Genomic DNA, 24,777 nt, shown 5'->3' with positions numbered 1-24,777 from the left:
AAAAAAATCATTAATCAAATCAAATTAATATGTGGATTTCAAAACAAGAAAAGGTTTCCTTCGCTCAAGTTTATAATTGAATACAAATCAATGGCAATTAACATTCAAGGCTGTAAACTTAGGCAGTATAAATGTCAGGGCCCCGGCTGAGGAAAATGATCTTCCAGCTTTTAAAACACTCAATACGGAACTTAATTGCCATTCATTGATACTAAATACTTCTTAAAAGCAAATCTGAGTAAGAGTATGAGTAATAGTACTCTCCTAATTAAAATATTTCAAGCCACAATACAGTATTTACACCGTCTTGATTTGAACTAAGTGTACAGTGCTTGAAATTATCCACTACAACAAGTTGCCTGTTATTGCATGAGCTTCAGGACGGTCTGTGATAATGGATAATCAAATCACAAAGTTCATAAGTCATCTACAGTACTGAATCTGGAGTTTACTATTGGATGAATCTAGCACTAAAATTCTGAGGTATATCAAGTTATCAAGCAGTGTTGAACCTGCTTGTTGAATATGGCTTGGGGCACCTTCTTTTGTACAAGTGCTACAGGGTATTCAAGTTTGGTAAAGTAGACAGGAATTTAGTGCTGCCTGTCATCAGAAGCAGGGTTAAAAGCACCGATTAAACATCCCTCAGGTGAAACGGGTAGTGTTTACTGGCCTGTGAGTTGTTGCTAGGCGCTGTGTGACCATGAGGTTATGTCTGGAAATAATCAGCTAGATCTACTCTCTGCAAACAAACTAGAACGTAAACAACATTTCATTATTATTGTTAATTTTTAAAAAATGAGATAAGGGTTTATTTTTAGTTTTAGGGGGACATCAAATCTTGTCTCAGATGCTACATTGTCAAGGAATCTATGAAAAAGACCTAGGAGTAAATGTTGACTTCATCTAGACAATGTTTGAAAACTATAAAAAAAAGGCCAACAAAATGCTTGGATATATAGTGAAAAGTTTTGAATTTAAATCAACGGAAGTAATACTATAACTTTAAAATATATCAGTAAGACCTCATCTAGAATATTGTGTTCATTCTGGTCATCTCGCTACAAAAAGGATATTGCTGCTCTTTAAAGAGTGCAAAGAAGAGGGACCAAAATGATTCCTGGTTAAAAATGGATATAAGATTTGAATCTATTCAGTCTTGAACAAAGAAGACTACATGGCAATCTGATTCAAGCATTCAGAATTCTAAAAGGTATTGACAATGTCGAGGGACTTTTTCAACCTGAAAAAAAGAATGGCCAGGGGTCACAAATGGAGATTAGATAAATGGGTATTCAGAACAGAAAATAGGAGGCACTTTTTACATAGAGAATTGTGGGAGTCTGGAACCAGCTCCCCAGTAATGTTGTTGAAGCTGACACCCAGGGATCCACCAAGATTCTGGGATCAATAAGCTACTAACAACCAAACAAGCAAGATGGGCTGAATGACCTCCTCTCGTTTTTAAATGTTCTTATGTTCTTAAAATACTTTCCAAAGGTCAGTGGTTGAGAGGAGAATCAAGACTAGGGGTTACCTGAACCATACTAATTTGTGGGTTTTGGGGCTGAACTGAAAAGCCAATAAATAATTTGCTTTTTTTTTAGTTTATGTGGGTGGCAGTTCTAGTAATGAAGTAACACACAGGCAGCTGTGTGATTAATCTTCTCTCTCTCCCGCTCTCATCCCTTGGGTGTTCCCTTTTATGATGTTCAATAAGTGTGTGGGAGGGGTGCCAGAGAGCTGTGGAATGAAGACAAGCTATTCATTTGTGGCAAGGAGACAGCATGGAGCAACATTTCATGCATACACATACAACATTACTTATTTAACCTGTCTAGGCCCAAGCCAAATTCCTTGTGCATCCGACCTCCTCTTTGATTTGGCTACATTTGAAATACTGGAAAGAGTACAGGTGGGTGTCCAAAAAAAAAAAACCACAAGTGTTTTTATTAAGGGCATTAACATTTTATTTTTCAGGTTTTTTTTTTTTTTTTTTTTTTTTTTTAAATATATACATCTAAACTATACTGTAAAACAATTAAGCAAATTATACATTTTAGTGAAAGGCTACACAGGTTTGAACTTGAAAGTGGCTTTATACTGTTTATAAACACAACCTGCTTCCCATTATTTGTCAAGTGATTTTATTTTAAAAATAAAAAGAACATAGTATGACTACAAACAGGGTCAGGTTACCCAAGTACACTATAAAACACACCTAATATACATCCCCTTTGGTTGCAATTTTTTATTGAATTTTTTTAAATTTTAAAAGTCTGTTGCTCTGCCATAACTTTGAAAAAAAAGCAATATATGAAATATAAAATAGGAAACATAGACATGAAACTTAACATGGCACAACTGTGCACACAGTAACCGAAGATGATATATAAAGCTAACTGTGTATACTGTAACATGGGAGACACTGAGGGACCTCTCCCTGCATGACTTCAGTGGCAAGCATTATGAACAACTTTCAGTACCTCTTAAAAGTCTGCCATTTTAAAAGCATAGCAGAGTGTAATGAAGCACAGTGAAAGAATGGCAAAGCAAACGCAAGCATTGTAATCCACAGAGATATGGAAAAGCTTATTAACCTGCTCAGTCCCGAGTCCAAGGTAGTTGAAAATGAAATTTGGCTGTGTTATTTGCTTTACAAGAGACCAATATTTGGGACCCAAAAATATTGAAAGTTTAGTATTCTGAACGTCCGTGCCCGAAGGCTCTGGCTGACGGTTGCATGGACAATTTCATATAACAAAAGTTTGGTATAATGAACCAAAGGACCGAGGGGGTTAGAAAACATGACTAACCACATGGTAAACTTTCCCCCACACAGAAGAAACTGCCAGGATAATCCCAACATCTAACCCATACAGCCCTTCTGAAGAAGACACCCTGCAATCATCAGTTTATAGGACCCTACACAAAGGGAAACGTCTAGAGGCAGCAGGGAATCTTTGATACAAGTTTGAAGAAGACTGGTGAAAATTTAAGGCAGCTGTCATGTTCACAATGCAGTGTGTCTCAAATTGAGGGGGCAGGGGGATCAGTGCAGAATGAGTACTTTTTATGGAAGAAAATAATACCAAATATATTTCTAAAGCAAATAAGAAAACACTTAAGTCTCTAAATAGCCTGTAAACAAAAAAAAATGTTTACGTCCTTTTAACTGGTAACTTTATTGGATGTTTTTTTTTGTTTTTTTTTTCATTTTTGATTTATGTATTCATTTTTTGCCAATGCTGATTTGTAGTAGAATTTGAGCAACTAAACTCAAACAGCAAATGTGCAAATCCATTGGTGTTACATTAATGTCACAGCCCTAATGACACGTAAATGTACATCATAGTAGTTATGTACAAATACATGTGTACTTACACAGTTATAGTTACAATGTACCCCTCACCCTTTTCTGAAACAATTGTGTTGTTACATATGTATAAAAACATAAATTTACACATTAAGTACTTTGTGCATAATAACATTAACATTGTAACTGTGTAAGTACACATGTATTTACTTAGTAACTACTATATAAATACACAATAATTAGAGACACAATGTAAGGTGTTACCTAACCTAACACTGCCCATGCCTCAAGACACAACATCCCTACAGTGAAGTATGGTGGTGGCAGCATCATGCTGTGGGGATGCTTCTCATCAGCAGGGACTGGACATCTTGTTACAATTGAAGGAAGTTACAGAAAAATACTGCAAGAGAATCTGCGTCAGTCCGCTAAAAAACTGAAGCCTTGGAGCAAATTTACCTTTCAGCAGGACAATGATCCCAAGCACAAGGCCAAAGCAACATTGGAGTGGCTCAAGAACAAAAAGGTGAATGTCCTACACTGGCCCAGTCAAAGTCCTGATCTCAATCCCATTGAGAATCTGTGGCACTATTTGAAAATTGCGGTCCACAAGCGTCGTCCAACCAACCTGAACAACCTGGAGCAAATCTTCCAAGAAGAATTGGCCAAAATCACTCCGACACTGTGTGCAAAGCTGGTACATACTTACCCCAAAAGATTTCAAGCTGTTATTGCAGGAAAGGTGGCTCTACCAAATATTAATGTGTGGGGGTGGAATATTTATGCAAGCAAGATATTTCAGTTTTTTATTTTTCTTAAAAATATTTCCTAACATAAAACCAATGTCACCTTACAATAATTGATTTTGAGTTTAAGTGTTTTAAAATAAAATATTGAACAGAACTAAATTTCAATGTACCATTTGTAATTCAGTAATATGATAGAATTGGTCAGGGGTCTGAATACTTTTGCAAGGCACTGTAGGTGAAGTTTAGTGTAGAGTGTTATGTTACATAGCACTAGGAAGACACCTTGTTCCAAGTTTAGTGATTTCTTGAACATTAAGACTGATTGATTCACAGGTTAGTTGTGCTTTCCAGTGCTTGTTATTAGGCGTCTGGCAAGTCTCTCTTCCTTCATTGCACTTCTTCAATGGCAATCATCTTTCTCAAAGCATAGAATCTGTGATTAAATGAAGTGACTGTAATACCTTGTTTCCATGACCACAAACGCCAATCCAAGTTGATCCAGGTTCTCCCAGATAGCTCCTTAAACCCCATTGATAGCCTACCCTAGTTGACCTAGTTGTGTGAAAACTCAATTTCTATGCAATACAAGTTTTCGATGGATGGTGACGTTTGTTTCCCAGCATGTCTTGTGGTTAAAGTCACCTGAATTTGTTTACAAAACCAAAAGGCTGGATGGTATTGCTTTGCTTCTGATAATCCTAACAATTCTTTGGAGCTTTTTTTTTGTTATTTTTTTTTTTTTTTTTTTATACAAGAATATTAAAGCACAGAGAAACCTGATCACCCCAGCTGTGGATTAAATGTTTACCCCACTTGTCACTTGATTGGTCAGTCAGGGGCAGCTCGGATTGGCAGGTTGGCTAAATTAACATGGAAACACAGTATAGGGGCAGCTGGGTTTTAAAACCAGGCTGAGTTGTGCATGGAAACAAAGTATTAAGAGTGGAGCAGTAGAGGCATCATCTCTGTACAGGGAGGGTCTGTGCCAATTTCGATCTTAAAGAAACCTCTTCTTGGTGCAGAACTATGTAATAGTGACATATGTGGTCAGTTTCATTTTCCTGGTAGTTTCCATTGGCTCAGGTTGTACTGGCCTGTGAGATATTGCTAGGCTGCTGTCTGACCATATGTCTGCAAGTGTGTCTCTCACAGGAAACCAAAGAGATAAGATGTATCTATGTAAATCTATCCATTGAGTGTCTGTCTGTCTGAGTGTGTACTGAATCTATTAAGAATGTGTGTCTATTATTATCATCTATGAGAGTAGCTTTGTATGCTGTAATTGCATAGCTCACATAACAGTGTTCTTGTAAATTAGTGAACTTTTGGTCTAGAACACAAACTATATTAGACTGTACATTCAGAAAGTGCTTAGTGCCATGTACATTGGTAAGCTTATTGTCTACCAGTGATAAAACAGAAAACAAAACAAAAAAATCGAAACCTAACACTGTTCAGAATCATTTCAGTGTTTGAGTTTGGACTCTCTTTTCTGAGTCCAGTGGCGGGTGGCTGGTAGCCTGATGTTGATTGGCAGTGTATTGTTCCTGCCCACTGCCTAGTTACAGACCCTTGTTGTAAATGACCGTCGTTGTTGGTTACCACGGTGATCTCAGGCTCCAGTTCAGACACCTCAATCTTTTCAAAGAGAAGAGACCACTGATCATTGATGCTGTAACATAATAGATTACATCTAGGTTTGCTACTATTCTTTTTTTTTTTTTTTTTTTTTTTGCCAAACCGACAATTAATATCGACTTTTATGTTTGAAAGAATTTACTGGATTTCTTTTCAATTCATAAAAGTTAGTTCGTCGCGTGACCTATATGACCTTTATGCTTAAAAAAAAAAAAAAAAAAATGCCACGAGAAACGTCTCATTTAGAGAAATCCCTTTATCATATTCAAGTTGCAACAAAATGTTAGATTAGTCATGTAACCCTGGTTCCCTGGAAGAGAAGACAACCACCAACGACATTATGTATGGAATATACCTGTCCATTGGGTAGGTATCGCTGAGCTCTCTATATCAGAGCTGCCAGTATGCCCCTTCCTGGGGAGACGCACTCAGTCCCGCCCATCAAGGGAATAAAACCGTCAGTACGTGAGTAACCTAACATTCTCTTTCAATTGGAAGATGACCACCAACAACATTATGTATGGGATAATGTATACCAGAGCCATCACGAGGGAGAAGGAACGGCAGCATATGAGGGATGCACCAGAATTGCATAACCCCAGGGTTAGCAGTATGACCTTACACCCTCAAGGACCCTCATGCCTAACGATGGCAGGACAGGATCGACCACTCGGCTTAGCCGAGCTAGCTGCAGTACAGATATCAGACAGCGAGGTCCCTCTGAAGAGGGCCCAAGATGTAACCAACCCTCACAGACAGGGGCAAGCCAGCACCATCATACACAGTTGAAACTGTGTCCACAATCCAATGTAACAGACGCTGATTTGAGAGGGGCTGTCCTAGGGTTCCTGTCTTGTGACAGATAAAGAGCTGGACAGAGTGACACAGAGCTTTTGTCTTATCCACATAGCATCTCAATGCCCGCACTGGTCAGAGGAAATTCAATCTCTCATCCTCCTCTGAAGAAAACAGGGGTGGATGATAGGACTCCAGTTCCACAGACTGATTAATGTGGAAGGCTGTGATCACCTTGGGGAGGAAAGCAGGGTTTGTACGCAAAGACACCTTTCTACCATCGTCCCTAATACATATGCAGGAGCATATGCACCTACAGCACCTGCAGCTCACTGACCTGCTTAGCGGAGGTGATAGCCACGAGGAAAGCTGTCTTCATAGACAGATACTTCAACTCTACAGAGTGTATGAGCTCAAACAAGGCCTTCGTGAGAGCCTCCAGTACAATTTCAAGGGTTCATTCAGGGAGAATATAATTGCTGCACACCTTTAAGGAATCAGGTAGCCAAAAAATGCACACCTGGAGATATTGAATCCACGGGGCCATGGCATGCAGAAATATCCACTAAATACAGTGGCTTGCGAAAGTATTGACCCCCCTTGACATTTTTCCTATTTTGTTGCCTCACAACCTGGAATTAAAATGGATTTTTTGGGGGATTTTTTAAGTATTCACCCCCCCCCCAAAGTCAATACTTTGTAGAGCCACCTTTTGCAGCAATTACAGCTGCAAGTCTCTTGGGGTATGTATCTATAAGTTTGGCACATCTAGCCACTAGGATTTTTGCCCATTCTACACTCCAGCTCCTTCAAGTTGGATGGGTTCCGCTGGTGTACAGCAATCTTTAAGTCATTCTCAATTGGATTGAGGTCTGGATTTTGACTAGGCCATTCCAAGATATTTAAATGTTTCCCCTTAAACCACTCGAGTGTTGCTTTAGCAGAATGCTTAGGGTCATTGTCCTGCTGGAAGGTGAACCTCCGTCCCAGTCTCAAATCTCTGGAAGACTGAAACAGGTTTCCCTCAAGAATTTCCCTGTATTTAGCGCCATCCATCATTCCTTCAATTCTGACCAGTTTCCCAGTCCCTGCCGATGAAAAACACACAGCATGATGCTGCCACCACCGTGCTTCACTGTGGGGATGGTGTTCTCGGGGTGATGAGAAGTGTTGGGTTTGCCCCAGACATAGCGTTTTCCTTGATGGCCAAAAAGCTCAATTTTAGTCTCATCTGACCAGAGTACCTTCTTCCATATGTCTGGGGAGTCTCCCACATGCCTTTTGGCAAACACCAAATGTGTTTGCTTATTTTTTTCTTTAAGCAATGGCTTTTTTTTGGCCACTCTTCCGTAAAGCCCAGCTCTGTGGAGTGTACGGCTTAAAGTGGTCCTATGGACAGATACTCCAATCTCCGCTGTGGAGCATTGCAGCTCCTTCATGGTTATCTTTGGTCTCTTTGTTGCCTCTTTGATTAATGCCCTCCTTGCCTGGTCCGTGAGTTTTGGTGGGCAGCCCTCTCTTGCCAGGTTTGTTGTGGTGCCATATTCTTTCCATTTGTAAATAATGGCTTTAATGGTGCTCCATGGGATGTTCAAAGTTTTGGATATTTTTTTATAACCCAACCTTGATCTGTACTTCTCCACAACTTTGTCCCTGACCTGTTTGGAGAGCTCCTTGGTCTTCATGGTGCCGCTTGCTTGGTGGTGCCCCTTGCTTAGTGGTGTTGCAGACTCTGAGGCCTTTCAGAACAGGTGTATATATACTGAGATCATGCGACACTTAGATTGCACACAGGTGGACTTTATTTAACTAATTATGTGACTTCTGAAGGTAATTGGTTGCACCAGATCTTATTTAGAGGCTTAATAGCAAAGGGGGTGAATACATATGCACGCACCACTTTTCCATTATTTATTTTTTAGAATTTTTTGAAACAAGCTATTTTTTTCATTTCACTTCACCAATTTGGACTATTTTGTGTATGTCCATTACATGAAATCCAAATAAAAATCCATTTTAATTCCAGGAAAAATTCCAAGGGGGGGTCAATACTTTCACAAGCTGCCGTACACCTTCAAAGTGGAAGGTGTCCTAACAGCATCAAGCAGTTCTATAAGACAACTGGCATGGGACAACAGATTGAGTCATGACTCCTGGCCAAGCACCAAGTCTGGAAATACTTCCACTTATAGGTGTACAATGATCCAGTGGAATTTGGCCTAGCGTTCTGCATTGTACCCACAACTGCATCTGATACCCCTAGGGCTAACCAGTGGTCCCTTTCAGAGGCTAGACCCATAGCTGGAACCTGCCCATTTCCAGGTGCCAAAGAGTGCATCTCGTCTGGCCGAGGAGATCCATGCAAAGTAGTATCTCCCAGGAGTGGCCTTGTAAGACCTGGCACAGGGTCGAGAATCAGATTCTTCTGGGCCACCTGGGGACCACTAGAAAAACTGACACCTTCTCTAACCAAGGTGGCATGCTGGAGGTCCAGACATCATGCACAGAGGGTGTGCTTGTCCTCTTGGTGTCTACCCTAACCACATAGTCACGCACCTGGTCAGTGTGTAGCATAGACCAAGGAGATACAAGGGCTGAAGCAGACAGCAAAAAACCACAGTAGAAATAGATAGATAGGGGAGAGCACACTGTTTGTTTACAAGACCTGACTCACCGAAGTGGGCGGGCCTATGCAGCCAGCGAGGTCAAAACAGCAGGGATGCAGCAAGGCCTAGCTCCATGGAGGAACTGTGCTCTCCCAAGAAGGAATAGACAACCACTCATGAGGGTGAGTACACAGGCAGTCGCTCACACACGACAGACAGATAAGAAAGAGTGGCCTACCACGCAAGTGAGGAGGTCGCTGAAAGACAGAAAGGCAAAGGTTCGGTCTTTTCCAGAGTTGTTGATTCCGGGAAAATGGCGAGCCAGCTTTCAGCACGAATGCAAGGGAAATACAATCAACTTTATTCGACTCGAGAAGCTCTTTTCTATCAACACTCTACCTTCTAGAGCTGCTTCAGCCAACAGGATCCATCAGAATTGACAGTGAAACTACAGTAGTCCATTAAGGGACCACTGAGTTGACTGACAGCGACCCCTAGAATTTCAGAGCAGAACGGAGACAGGACAGACAGCAAGTACAAAAACTACACAGACTAGAGATGATTTCTTGAATTATTATTTTTGGTAAGAAAAAAAATAGCGAGTGATTTTACTGACGTTTATCCTATATAAATTTATTTCAGTCAAATTCATATTTTTGATGTTTAACAAGCTTTACCGATTAAAATAAAAAAGTAGCAAGCCTAGTTAATTCTAGCACAATTCTGTTCAGGTTTCATAGGCATCATTAAATAAATGATTTATTGCTACCTGGAGAACCAGGATTGTGAACCCCTGCCCTGATAAAGGACCAGGTTAGAACAAGGTCCTAGGTAAGAATGGATGAGAAGATCTGAAGACCTGGCCAAACTAACTGTCTGCACTACCCACACAAACCAAAAATAAATGGATAAATAACTGACAGAATTTTTCAATATTATGGATTTCAGATTTAGAGCGACTGCAAAATCCTATTAATAGAGTACTGTTGGTAGGGTTATATTCTGCTGGCCCAACAATATATTTTAAGGTCACTCACATACACAGACCGCCCCTGAATTATATTTTGCACCAGTCTTTGCCAGCCATGTTTCGTACAGATATAATATGCATTATTTCAGTGTCACAGCCGACTTCACCCCGTGAACTATAAAGGGCAACACTACACTGTCTCCAAATTATTGACTTGTAACCCTTCCAATAGGAACAGCTATTCCCAGAACAGTAGAATGGCTTATCTAGTTCAGATATCAGTTGATACATGACATACAAAAAAAAAACAGGCAGCTTTATTTTTTTCACCTCTGTTCCACATTGACAAAGAACTTTACCTGATCAGTAATCAGAATGTGCACTCCATCTCTGCCATGGCTGCCTTCTAATATCAGTGCGCTTATGCAGAGATGACTCAAGCACATGCAAAGGCATGTCAATGTGTACTGCAGAATGAGTTATTATGAAGGTCTATGCCCCTCTTTGATAAATATACCGTGGGATCATCATGCACCTCGCCAAGCTGGTAGGAGCTCCATTTGGTTGTGACAGCTGTACATCTCCACGCACCCAGCAAGCAGGAGTGTCAGTGGGTGGAGAAGGTTCCGGTGATCCCCAGGTGAATTCAAACATTCGATCTCATGACCAAGAAGCAGTGAGCTGACTTCCCACTCAGCCACCAACAGCCTGTACTTGTTATTTAGCTGGGCCAAGCAATCCATGCCTGAATCACTAGGAACGGAGCCAGGTGCTAATTAATAATCTCACTTTGCACTACAGTTTTTCAGAAGAGTTTCTTGTGCATGCAGCTTAGGGGTTACCACGTGAGTCAGAAAGCAGTGTATACTGGTAAACCCCTGTAAAAGTTTACCATAGTAAAATCACAGCAAAGCATAATGAAGCATAGTGAAAGCATGGTAAACTATGGGAAAAGCATGGAAAACCTGTATCACTTCTGTGCAAATTTACTGTGGTAAACTTTTATAAGGGAACTATCAGCAAAACCATTTTAATTATATTTATTTGCTATGTAATACATAAGTATTTGGCAACTTCTTTCTTTTTCTTTCTCTTTCTTTCTTTCTTTCTTTCTTTCTTTCTTTCTTTCTTTCTTTCTTTCTTAAAATCAATAGCCAATATACGACATACACAAATAAAACAACACCAAAGGTTATTTCATAGACAGGTATAGCTTGTTTCAACGTTGTTTGCTGTTGGTAAGAACTTTACATACCTTAAAGGGTTAAGTCACGTCTGTAACCTTATTCGTAGCAGCAGCAGTTAGAGAGTGATGGAGTGAAAAGAAATCTTCAAGGAGGGTGGAAGCGTATGTACCTGTATTTGAACCTAGCACTCAAGTATGTAAACACACTGGTACGATAAGCTAACAAGGTTTACTTTCTGTCAGCATAACTGTGGGACACTGTAGCTTTAAGTTTCTGCAGTGGCTTTGGAATACAGACTTATTATTTTTGTTACACCAACAGATGGCATTTTCAGGGAGACAAGGAGGGTGAGGGTGAGGTTAGCGGGGGTTCTTAATAATTTTGTGAGGTATCATGAATAAAAAAAAAAAAAGAAGAAATGAGAAAAAAAGAAAATGGTAAAGCTGCTGCCGGTGCATTCTGGGATACTGAGCTTTGTGAGATTCCGAGTGGCACATATGTCTGGTTTTGTCACCATATGCCAGCTTAAGCTATTTACAGTAATAATTAAATGCTAATCATCTTTTAAACCTCCCTAAAATGTTTTGTGGCTCTAATCACCATTTCAAATTGCTCTGCGGCAGAATGAAATATCAACACAGAGAGAAGCAGAGTCTGCTGAGGTGGAAATGCATTTGTAGTAAGAAGAGATGGAGTAACTTGCTGAATGCTGCGAGAGAGGAATACAAAAATACAATTTAAAAAAACATTAAAAAAGAGGTCAATAAAGAGAAAAGTTAAATAATTCAAATGTGTGAGAAGCTAATTGTATGGTGCTATCCTGACCAGATGTGGTGTGTGTGTGTGTGTGTGTGTGTGTGTGTGTGTGTGTGTGTGTGTGTGTGTGTGTTCAGCTCCCCTCTTTCTTTCAGTCATCATTAACCCTTTCCTCTCCCTGACGGCTTTCGGCTGTCAGGTAACAAATAAAGACCCATAAGATTGAGGGCCTGAGCTGAACTTTAACAATCAAAACCAAAGGAGCAAGAATTAAAGCACTTTCTCTTTTTTGCCATTGTACTTCATCCATAATGGAGCATCTTCTTACTATAAGCTTGAGCATATAATGGTAATCAAAATTTTGGTCTTGCCAGCCTTGAAATAGAATGACTGAGGGATGGACATATATTTCCCCTTTTATCCCTCACACACCCCTTACTTACTAATATCTAGGTATCCTTGAATCCCTTAATGTCTCTTGTGCAACATATGTCAGGTGTCCCTATTATATCCTATTTAAGGTAACGTGAATGTTTGTTACGCTTACTTCATAGTCTTGGAAACATGTGTTAAGTGAATTCGTATTATAAGATGTAATTTACAATTAGTGACTGAATTTAGCCGGGACCATGTAGAAAATTTGTACTGTTAGGAAATTCATTTTTTGACTATGTGTGCAAATGTCCGTTATCGATATCTGGGCTGCAGTCATTGAGCTTGGTTCTGGCCCTGCCTATTTTGGTGATTTAAACCTTTCCTGCGCTTGGAGATCGTCCGGCAATGGTTTCCTAGTTGTTCAGAGAACCTGAATAAAAAGCTAAGGTACCAGGCAAGGCATTTAACTATTGTTCCCTCTTACCTCAGTATAATATAGTATTTTTAAGTGTAGACTTTGTTGATTAATAGATGAAAGCAGTAAGGTATTTGCATTCGAGAATGCTATACACAAATCAAAAAATCCTACTGATTTAAACATATAATCATAAAATCCCTAAGAACATGCCACAGCTTTGTCGGTAATGCCCGAGGGTGTATGCCAACTTGATAGTGAGACAGACACCCCCCACCCCCTCCTCCCAACAGCAGGGCTGGGTACACTAGCAACTAGCAGTACTGTACATGGAAAACAGGCATCTGCTTTCACTGCACGCTGCACACACTTTGTCCAAAAGGAAAAAAAAGAGTGTTAAAATCTCCACTGAGCCTCTCTCTCCCACTTCTAATCTCCAGCTGGGTCCAAAGTCTCATTTCTTTTGTCGCTAACAAAGAACCAGTTTTCTATGTTGCATATTTCTCTTCACCCAAAGTGTCTTGGCAGTCGAAAAAGCTCTAAACAAGATACTGTACTGCAGTGGGATAACTGCAGTGGTTCATGTAGTCTACTCATTTGTGGCACTAAAAATTCAAATAGCTAACCAATGCCACATGCTACAGAAGTTTAGAAGTTCGCTTTATCCAGACGGATCATAACATTAGAAAGTCCAGTCTGGTTAGGGATGAAACAAGCATCATTACCGCATCATCATTCACTTTACGTCTCAAAGTTGTTTTTGTACAGAAAAATATATCACTGATTTTATCATCGATAACAGGACCGGCGCAAAGATTTTTACCGCCCTAAGCAAACGAAATTTTGTACACCAGATTTTTTTTTTTTTTTGTTTGTTTTTGTTTTTTTTTTTTACATCATCACAAAACTATATACAATCATCACTCTGATTACAAACGATAGTGACATCTTCTGTCAGCTCTACAGTGACAACATTTATGATCAATGGATTCTACCACCATGCATGAGCTTAGTTATAAATAACAGTTGATGCAGGATATGCAGGTTACTTCACATTGTAAAACACATTGCATTTTCATTGTACATCATTAACTACTATAAAACTGGTATCTAACATGTAGGTTAGTGATCATACAATAGTGCACAGCAAATCCTCTGGTGCTTTTTTCCATAGGTAGATCCTTGAGAATTAACTTAAAAGAATTAAAGAATCTTTACAGATGTGTTATGAAAATGCTTAAATGGCAACAACCGCTCTAATTTCAGTGCCTGGGCACCGATGAAGTGATTTCTTTCCCGTGTTGTGTCAAGGCAATAATAAGCTGTGGGGATTTTTTTTTTTTTTTTTTTTTTTTTCCTGCGCTTTCAAGCAGTGTTGCCAATTTTGAAAATTTCTTGCCAAATCTAGTGACTGTAAGGGCTGAATTCGCGAGATGTGTTGTCAAAAGCAACTAGCTACAATTCTACCGATTTCCAGGGTAGTCATCTGAGAATTTCAGAGATATACAATCGGTAAAATGTTTCGATTATCCTGTATTAGCAACGTCCTTTTATAAGAATCCTTATCAGGGTAATTAAATGAAATCCAATAATGCCCCGCCCCATTTGAATACGCAAGAAACTTCAATGCGTTCTTTACTTAGCAACAGGCTCAACAACCAGGAAGCTGTTCCCAGGGGAGGCCAGATTTTGCGTGACATCTCACCGGCATGATAACCCTGACAGTTCCCGTACTTCCACATTTAGGACAAAATTACTGCTCTTTATATGGTTCCGGTACATCAGCAATAAGTTTTGCAGAACAAAAAAACAGTGATCGAAGATGTTCAACATTTTACGATTAAAGAAATGTGCAGTATAAAATGTAATTATGTACCGTTTTTGCCGCCCCCTTCAATTTGTCGCCCTATGTTCTGCCTATATGGTTACGCTGGTGCTGATCGATAATAGTGTTTCTGACAGTCATTTAAATCTAAGAAGGATCAGCACTACTGATTTGTCCCCGAACTGTCAATAAAGAAATTCTGGGGGGCGGGTTAAATACATGCCACTTATTAAGCAAGGGACAACAACATAACAGTAATTCAGTTTACCGATTTTCTTTTTGGAGAGAGCAGTGGTATAGCTTTACATTAAAAAGCCAGCATGCAAAAAAAAAAAAAAAAAAGGTTAAAAAAGAAAAGGCTACAGAAGAGACAAATGATTTCTAGTCGCAATTAATGGATGTAAAAACAAGATTTAAGATTTTTTTTTTTTCTGTGATAATTATTTAAACAAATTAATTGTATAGGCTGTGTGGTTTTCTGGCTGTATATCCCAGGTAAAATTAGTCTCCTCTCTTTATTACTGTGACATTAAATTTAACATTTATGTTTTGAGTCCTGACTGTTATTTACTTTCATTGTGATTCCTAACCCACTGATCCAGCAGTAACACAACACAGTACAGCTGTTTGGATAAACACACATTATGAAGGATCAGTAGCTGGACCAAAAAACATTTATGTTTTGAGTCCTGACCTACAACAAAAACTACTGAACAACTTGTTCCCGGTCTATGTCCTGGTCTTTAAAATACAGGTTTTCAGTGTAGTAACTTGACAGCACGGTTTCTTCTAGTACACTGCACAAGGAGAATATTACTCATTAGCAAGGGAAGGAAAAAACAAAACAAGGGGAAGCAAGAAAAATGCAGTCCAGCTGCAGCAGTGTCTGAATAAGGAAGCAGCAGAACTAGGTATGCTGATAAAAAGTGTGACCCTTGGATAAAAAATGCAAAGAACCGCTAGATCAGAGCGAGTTTTACCTTCTAGTGTTGCAATCCAATCTTTACAATAATGACCTATAGTTAGAGCTGTATTTTTTCACAGAAAATAAAATGGCTTATTTCATGTTCTATAAATAGGTATTTCAAGATATTTCATGATTAAAGAAATAGTGTGGCCACGTTCAAAATTGGCAGTTTTTTCTGGAGTTATTATACCAGAAATGCTCAAAATATTTAAATTCTCACCCGAAAAACAGTAAATGCTAAATTGTAGAATATTTTAGTTTTGTATGTCCGCCTTCTTTTTTCACCTTCAGTGAATCATCAAACACAATAAAAACACAAATAAATGTAAAAATAACAACAGGCACCTGAAATGTCTCCTTCTAGTACTGGACACAGTGGTCTTTAGCAGAAATATTTATGATCTTAAATGCTTCTTTTTGCTGAAGACATTTTAAAGCAATTGTGCAGCTCTAAGAAGTGTACTTGGTAAATAAGGAAAACATTTGCTGTATTTATTTTCAAGTGATAACAAAATATGTTTTTATTTTACACTAATTTACACTATTCTTTCAGAAATTGGAATTTTCATAGGGAACTACATATTACACGGCAATAGTATTTAACACTTTCAGAACTAAAGTGGACTCTGTTATTCACTTTCATTGTGATTCCTAACCCACTGATCCGGCAGTAACACAACACACTACAGCTGTATGGATAAACACACATTATGAAGGATCAGTAGCTGGACCAAAAAACAAATTCAGAGAAGACATAATTAATTTCTTAAAATACTAAAATCCAGGAACTTGAAAAAGAAATGTCATATAATAACTATAACTAAAGGCTGTGTAAAGATCACTTGGAGACTACAGTCGACCTTACTTGTTTAACACCCTTGCCTCTGACTTGAGCGAGAAAAAAAAGAGCCCTACAAAACATATCTATGTATCTATAGATATGTATATATTATTGGAGAATGCAGCAAACAGAACATTGTTTGGTTGAAAAGTGGTGTCTTTTCCAGTGAGTTGGACCACAATAGCACAGGAACTAATTGCCACAGTATGTTTAGTGGAACACAAAATTCATTTTAAAATAAATTAAATAAATTACTTCCAATTTTCATTGATGATGGAGGATTCAGTCATCCAAGAACACTCGATCAACAGTCGATCTGAAGTAAAGAATCTGTTTTAACAAGCGACCAATCCACAATGTTTCCATCAGGGTAGTTGTTAATGGAAATAAACAGGATAATCTTGTTGGGCTAATACATGTCTATTCATCCTGAACAATGCAACAATAAACTTAGATACAGAAGCACCTGTCAACCAAGACTCCCACTATTAGCTTTCTTTTAGAGTCTGTCGAATCTGCTATCTTGCCCATAATGAGTGAACTTTACATTATGAACTTGACAAAAGTGCATCTTTTTATATTCAGATCTTCTGATCACAAGTGGCGATGCTTTTTGATTTTTTTTTAGAATCAAAATGTATCATTTTTTTCCACTTTATAACCTGCCGTGTTGTGCAAATGAATCCTGATTGGGGGTGTAAATTACTCTTGCAGTCTTTTGTTTCATCAATTCATGACAACAACACAAAGCCATCTGCACCCCTCCAGGTGCCTGTGTGTTTGTCTGTGTGCGCAGAGCACGCGTCGTGTTATTTTCTGCTCCTGTTCGTTTGTATGTGTTAGATTGCAAAGCCCTTTGGGGGTTTGAGTCTGTTAGTCTGTTAGAAACAAATATAGAAATCATTTTGAGTACCACAGCAATACAAAAGCTTTAAGGGAAAGTTTACCGGCCTTACTCAAAATTGAGGAACTTGAGCAATCATTATATGTTCATGTCAGTGACATATATGCTTCACCATGGCTGTAAATACTAAATTAGCACTATCGGTAGCAAGAAGTAAATTACTATTAGCTAGCCATCTAAAAATGTAAGTAGGATATACAAACAGAAAGACAGTCACTATATACTTTCTGGTACTGCTACTCTCTATAACTTGTTTCACCTTTCCTCTCCAGACACGAGAATGGAACCTCTTAGATTTTCACCAGTTTATTTAGTTGTTTTGGTCACTTCTATATAACCTACAGCCTTGTCCTAGGGCAGATTGCTAGAGACTTTAGCTTAATGCTGAATGCTAACTTTTGTATTACAAACGGCGCTACTATTTGGTTGATCAACCATCTCTGATGGGGAGTGGAATGTTTAACCGTATATTTTAACATTTGCCTTAGTTTAAAAAAAAAAAAAAAAAAAAAATGACAGAGACAGTATTATTATTTAAGATGTAAAACTTGTCCAAGAGAATACAGAACTGTCAGAAAAAAATCCAGTAACAAATCTGTATATGATTTTATTTTTTTGTCCAGTCAGTACTAAACCTACTGAAGTTTAATTTTCTCTTGTGCATGTTTTTATCACAATCAGAATGTGAGGAGGAGGCAGTGCTGTCCTCTTTCTCTCTCTCCCTCCCTCTCTTTCCTCACCTGCTCGTCGCGGTGCTTTCCTGTTTGTGAGAGGATGATGCAATCATGCATCCACCTCACTCTCCATGGGACAGTGTGAGGGCCAGAGGGCAGCACAGGCGACAAAGAGAGGGAGAAAGAGAGAAAGGGGGCATGCAAAGTGTCTTCGACCCATCAGGAAACAGCTTGAATTAGTGCGATGCAAATTTGTCAACAGCTGGCACAGGTAGAGCAACGGTGAAGAAGGGGAAGGGGGGCAGCGGAGAGATTAATCACCTGGCAGCTGAATTTGTTTTGCAGTTCTCTTTCTTGTACCGCTAAGAAACAGCGTGAGGTTGAATGCTGGCACATGGAAGTGGCAGGGGAATTCATACAGTTTCCAAGGTGGTGTTTACAATGTGATTTATCAACCAGAAGTGGGAGGGGGGAGTGATTAATATACATTTTAAAAAAAGAATAAAAGAAATAGGACTTCAAATTCATTTATTTGATTAGAAGACCCATTTTTTTTACAGTAGAACCCCCCCTTATAAATGTTATTGGTTGCGAAAGTGAGTTCAGTGGAATTTATACCTTGAAATCAAATCTATTTCACTTGCCATTGATACAGCTCTATAGCTCTGGCCAAAAGTTTTCCATCACCTAGAATTTTGGGATTGAGGCATAATAATTAAATTATTTCTACATATGAACATCATTTAGATATTTTATTTAACATCATGTAATCAAAGAAACTACAAAATACAGTTAGAAAGCGTACCGGAAGCCATAATACTAATACAATATTTCATGTTAGATTTTGAAATGTCTGAATCCTCTCACTGTATCATGCTTTGTAGTTTGCGGTTGTTAAACTGAACTCCTGCAACCTTTTAGGTCCGCAGAGTGATTGTTTTACTGTTTGACTGTTTACTATCCCTTGCCAGATGTGCAGTTTTTTCGTAAATGTATTTGAATAACGTAGACACAGCCACCTGAAGAGTCAACGAGACATATTCTGAAAGATTAATCATGCTTGACCTGAAACCATTGTGAAATTGCAGGGCCAGTTTGCAAAACATTTTTGTCAAAGTACCAAAAACCAACAACGAGTAAAATTCAAGTTTTTCCTTTCTTGTTTATACAGACTGCTTGTATGAGTAACCCTTAGACCGCCAAACATAGGGTGCGGATGTATGTGTGTTCAATACTATACTAACCGCACCTATTCCTGTTGGACTACTTTAAAGGAGAGCATGATCAGGAAGAGCTCCCCTCCAAGACACTTCAGAGAGGAATTCAAATAGCAAACAACTCAATGGCCAAACCAGCAAAATCCAGAGAAGACAGTTTGATCTAGTGGTTAAAGCAGACAATTAGGGCCAAGGTTAAATGACAAGTTAAAAACAAGGCACTATAAATACAATTTATGAAACAATTTTGTTAGGTACAAAATCCAAGGTTTTGTATCACTGGGAAGCAAAAATCACATGGCTGTGCAAGTTCAAAATATATTTAAGATTTCCACCATAATCACTTTGGTTTTATTTCTGTAGTCTTTGTCCAACTGAAGCTTGTTTTATTGTCATGCAGACTCTGCTTGGGGTCTACCAGTAATGGAGCTGTACTCTGGTTTGCAATTCCTTATCAACAAAAAGCAATAAGTGGCAGTCAGGGGTGTGGTTAGAGCTGTAACTAGAGCCACACACCAATTGACTTATTAAGAAATGCCTCTGGCAGTGTCTGCAAAACAAGTTCAATTCATCTGAATGCCACTGACAGCAGACCGAACCAAAGGCATGCTGAGGGGGGAGGGGGGGGGGGGAGAGTCATCTTCGTGGAAGTGCTCAAATGCTTTGACCTAGATGACCGCTGCCTGTTTTAGAGCAAGATATTATCCAGGCCAGGTGTGAAGGATAAAGCCTAATGCAGGACTGAATCCTGCTTACTCTGTGTGAACTTGTACAACAAGTCTATGCAGGTTTCCCTTCTGAACTACACGCTTGTCAACAATAATAATTAAAAAAAACAAAAAAAAAAAAATCATGATTTTCATTACATGAGAGTAGTTGTTATTTACTTGATACTAATATTGGACTAGGCTTTCACCATTATATATAATATATAAGCCTTCAGTGCCTTTTCTCCACCAGGTAACGTGGATTTCCTTTTGGATGTTGTGATGGCTTAAGTGTAATGCTGGCTCCAGGGATCAGCAATTTGTAGCCTCTCTGATGCATCCGCATTTATCTTGTTTGTAACCCCCAACCCCCCCCCCCCCCAAAAAAAAATTTGTCAGAGGATTTAGTCACTTTACACAACCTACAGATGTGAAACATTTACACCTGAGGCTACATTCATTGACTTTTGTAATAGTAAAGTGAAAAAAAAAAACATGATTTGGGAAATAAAAGGGGGCTGCAGTATCATCTTGAAGCCCCCAACAGTGTTGCAGTTACCCATGTGGCCCAATCACACACACACACATATATATATATATATATATATATATATATATATATATATATATATATATATATATATATATATATATATATATATATATATACACACAGTACTGTGCAAAAGTTTTAGGCAGGTGTGAAAAAATGCTGTAAAGAAAGAATGCTTTCAAAAATAGTCATGTTAATAGTTTATATTTATCAATTAACAAAATGCAAAGTGAGTGAACAGAAGAAAAATCTAAATCAAATCAATATTTGGTGTGACCACCCTTTGCCTTCAAAACAGCATCAATGCTTCTAGGTACACTTGCACACAGTTTTTGAAGAAACTCGGCAGGTAGGTTGGCCCAAACATCTTGGAGAACTAACCACAGTTCTTCTGTGGATTTAGGCAGCCTCAGTTGCTTTTCTCTCTTCATGTAATCCCAGACAGACTTGATGATGTTGAGATCAGGGCTCTGTGGGGGACATACCATCACTTCCAGGACTCCTTGTTCTTCTTTATGCTGAAGATAGTTTTTAATGACTTTCGCTGTATGTTTGGGGTCGTTGTCATGCTGCAGAATAAATTTGGGGCCAATCAGATGCCTCCCTGATGGTATTGCATGATGGATAAGTATCTGCCTGTACTTCTCAGCATTGAGGAGACCATTAATTCTAACCAAATCCCCAACTCCATTTGCAGAAATGCAGCCCCAAACTTGCAAGGAACCTCCACCATGCTTCACTGTTGCCTGCAGACATTTATTTGTGTACCGCTCTCCAGCCCTTCGGCGAACAAACTGCTTTCTGCTACAGCCAAATATTTCAAATTTTGACTCATCAGTCCCAGGCACCTGCTGCCATTTTTCTGCACCCCAGTTCCTGTGTTCTTGTGCATAGTTGAGTTGCTTGGCCTTGTTTCCACGTTGGAGGTATGGCTTTTTGGCCACAAGTCTTCCAAGAAGGCCACTTCTGACCAGACTTCTTCGACAGTAGGTGGGTGTACCAGGGTCCCACAGTTTTCTGCCAATTCTGAGCTGATGGCATTGCTGGACATCTTCCGATTTCGAGGGAAAGTAAGCATGATGTGTCTTTCATCTGCTGCAGTAAGTTTCCTTGGCCAACCACTGCGTCTACGGTCCTCAACTTTGCCCATTTCTTTGTGCTTCTTCAAAAGAGCTTGGACAGGACATCTGGAAACCCCTGTCTGCCTTGAAATTTCTGCCTGGGAGAGACCTTGCTGATGCAGTATAACTACCTTGTGTCTTGTTGCTGTGCTCAGTCTTGCCATGGTGTATGACTTTTGACAGTAAACTGTCATCAGCAACCTCACCTTGTTAGCTGAGTTCGGCTGTTCCTCACCCAGTTTTATTCCTCCTACACAGCTGTTTCTGTTTCAGTTAATGATTGTGTTTCAACCTACATATTGAATTTATGATCATTAGCACCTGTCTGGTACAACTGTTTAATCATACACCTATATTACTTTTTTTTTTTTACTGCATTACTTTACCTCTGACATCTGAGGGAAGAGGCTTACGGTGAGGGGAAGAGCTAGTCCGAAAGCGTCGAGTAACACGAGGCTGTGGACTGGCAGGACCAGCCTCCTCCGGGACTGGAGCAGAGGCAGCCTGAAATACAACAGCAAAGAAATAAAAACTAAATGCTGACTGCCGGCTTTGTGCATCCCTGTTGGCTCCAATCTTAGTCTGAGATTACTGCGAATCAGGGTTTGTGAAACAAACCATGTTTTTATTTATGTCTCAAATGTATAGTTCAGAAACAAACAAATGTTATAGATTCATTTTTTTTAGCTTCAACATGATATCTGGAAATTTCTGTTTGAAAATGTTTTTTTCAGACAGTGATCCACTTCTTTGAACACTTCACCTGGAGGGTAACATTGTTCCCTGTCATTAACCACTAGCTGCTTCATATATTGAATGGTGATTGGTGTAAAAGATTTCCTAAAAGCAAGGCATGGAAACTGTGAACTTTCTCTAATCTAAAGTAACACCCAATAGCGGCTTTTAAAAAAGAAAATACATGTGTGCTAGAACTTTCAAAACATTTCTTTTCAAAACTGTGTAGCTAAGGGAAGTGTGAAACTACGGCCACTTTAACCGAAATTGAACAGAGATCCAGCCGAGCTATGACCGGTACAGTACAGTACAGTACTACTTCTGTACAGTACAGAAGGCCAGTGTTCAGATACACCTCACCACTCTTCCTAACCCCCCCCTTTTTAATTCTAAAAATAGTCCATCCCTAATTGCTGCCCACTTGTGCCCAGCGATCCTCCTGCCAAAGAGTGGCCTGCTTGCCTCTAATCACCAGCACAGCGTGGAGTGTCAGCTCTCAGCATGCTTTGAACCAGGCCCGGGTCTGCCTGCCATGCTTCAACAGCCTAATTAAGAAGAGTTATGTCTTGATTAAGAAGCTAATTAACACATGGGGTGTAATATATTAATTGGGAGCTACTTTTTCAAAAGCAGAAGAAAAACACTTTGATAAAAAGGTTAGATATGATATGGCTCTTTATACCCAAGAAAAGTCTAGCTTTACATGGTTCTCTGACAGGAATGGAGGTCCCACCTGGCTTGTGTCAGCTGTAGCTAAAGATGGGCTAACAGCTAACCAATGTGAACTGAAACAGGATGACAGGCTTTTACTCCAGTGCACAATTGGGTTCACTTTTACCAAAAAAAACAACCAATACCAAAACATGCTACCTAAATAACTAATAATCAACATGGACCCTAGGAATCTGTCTGCTGCTGAATAACAGGGAAAAACACAGATTTTCTATTTTGTCAGATAATTTTTTTGTTTCTTTGATAACCAAATCATACACTTATCATATATAATCATCAACACAGGCAATTTTTCTTTAAATTTAGTTCACATACTTGTTCAATAAAACTGCATCTGGTGTACAGAGGTCAAGGTTAAACGAGGCACACTGTCAGTGTCACATCCATGTTGAAACATAGCTGCAGTTTACTTCAGTATCCAGTGCGTTGTTACTAATGAAAAGCTGTTTAAAGATGCTGAAAGTGATTGGCTCAATGAATTTGGCAATAGCCACCCAGGTGACAAAGACTAAACTAATATAAAAGCTATTTTTCGTTTGTTATTATTACTACACAGATGTATTTGTAATGTTTAAAGTAAAATGGTAAGTTTGCTTATATTATTATTGATAGAACTGGTGAGCTTATAACTTCTTTCAAATATGAGAATCTACCAATAAATACTTCCTGTGTTAACTGTTATTCAGTAGTACTTTGTGTATCTTATAATGTGACAGGGGACTCAGTTTTAGCCTTTTATTTGAATTTCGGAATAACGCAGATTTTTAAAATGTATTTATTGGAGGATTTGGGTTTTTTTTTCTTGCTGAAAACTAGGATCCCTGATAATCAACACCTAAAAACAACAACATTGACACCAACTCTGGACTTTTAAAGCACTTTGTGTGTCAGTGCACCTCAAAGCACTGTACATGAGGCAAATTTACAATATATTTTACAATACATATTTACAACGCAACTCTGAACTATACGGTGGCTCTCAAAAGTATTCACCTCCCTTGGACTTTTCCACATTTTATTGTGTTACAACATGGAGCCAAAATTGATTAAATTAGGGGTTTTTGCCACTGATCAACACAGAAAAAGTCCATAATGTCAAAGTGATAAATAAAATCTACAAATTGTTTTAAATTAGTTACAAATATAAAACAGAAAATAATTGATTGCATAAGTATTCACCCTCTTTGCTATGACACACCCAAATAAGCTCAGGTCCAACCAATTGCCTTCAGAATTCACACAATAAGTTAAATGGAGTCCATCTGTGTGCAATAAAAGTGGTTCACATGATTTCAGATTAAATACAACTGTCTCTGGGAGGCCCCACAGTTGGTTAGTACATATCCTAACAAAAACCTACGTCATGGAGACGAAGGAACATTCAAAGCAAATCCGGAATAAGGTTCTTCACAAGCACCAATCAGGGGTAGGATATAAGAACATTTCCAAGGCATTGAATATACCCCGGAGCACAGTAAAGTCCATTATTAAGAAATGGAGAGAATATGGCACAACTTTGAATCTATCTAGAACAGGCCATCCTCAAAAACTGAGTATCCGGGTGAGAAGGGTACTAGTCAGGGCAGCCACCAAGAGGCCTATGGCAACTCTAAAGGAGTTACAGTCTTCCACGGCTGAGCTGGGAGACATTGTGCATATGGTAACAATAACAAAACTGGCCTTTATGGGAGAGT

The 24,777-nt window shown here is 39.0% G+C and overlaps 1 pseudogene; it reads right to left on the bottom strand.

Moving 5' to 3' along the window:
* Positions 1-1,446: 1,446 nt before the first annotated feature.
* LOC121294266 overlaps positions 1,447-24,777 on the bottom strand; it is a 67,503-nt pseudogene continuing 44,172 nt past the window's right edge.

This window comes from Polyodon spathula, chromosome 2, assembly GCF_017654505.1.
Source record: "Polyodon spathula isolate WHYD16114869_AA chromosome 2, ASM1765450v1, whole genome shotgun sequence".
NCBI classification, from domain to species: domain Eukaryota; kingdom Metazoa; phylum Chordata; class Actinopteri; order Acipenseriformes; family Polyodontidae; genus Polyodon; species Polyodon spathula.
The sequence above is the reverse complement of the archived record's forward strand: the minus strand, read 5'-3'. Positions and strand labels throughout refer to the sequence as shown.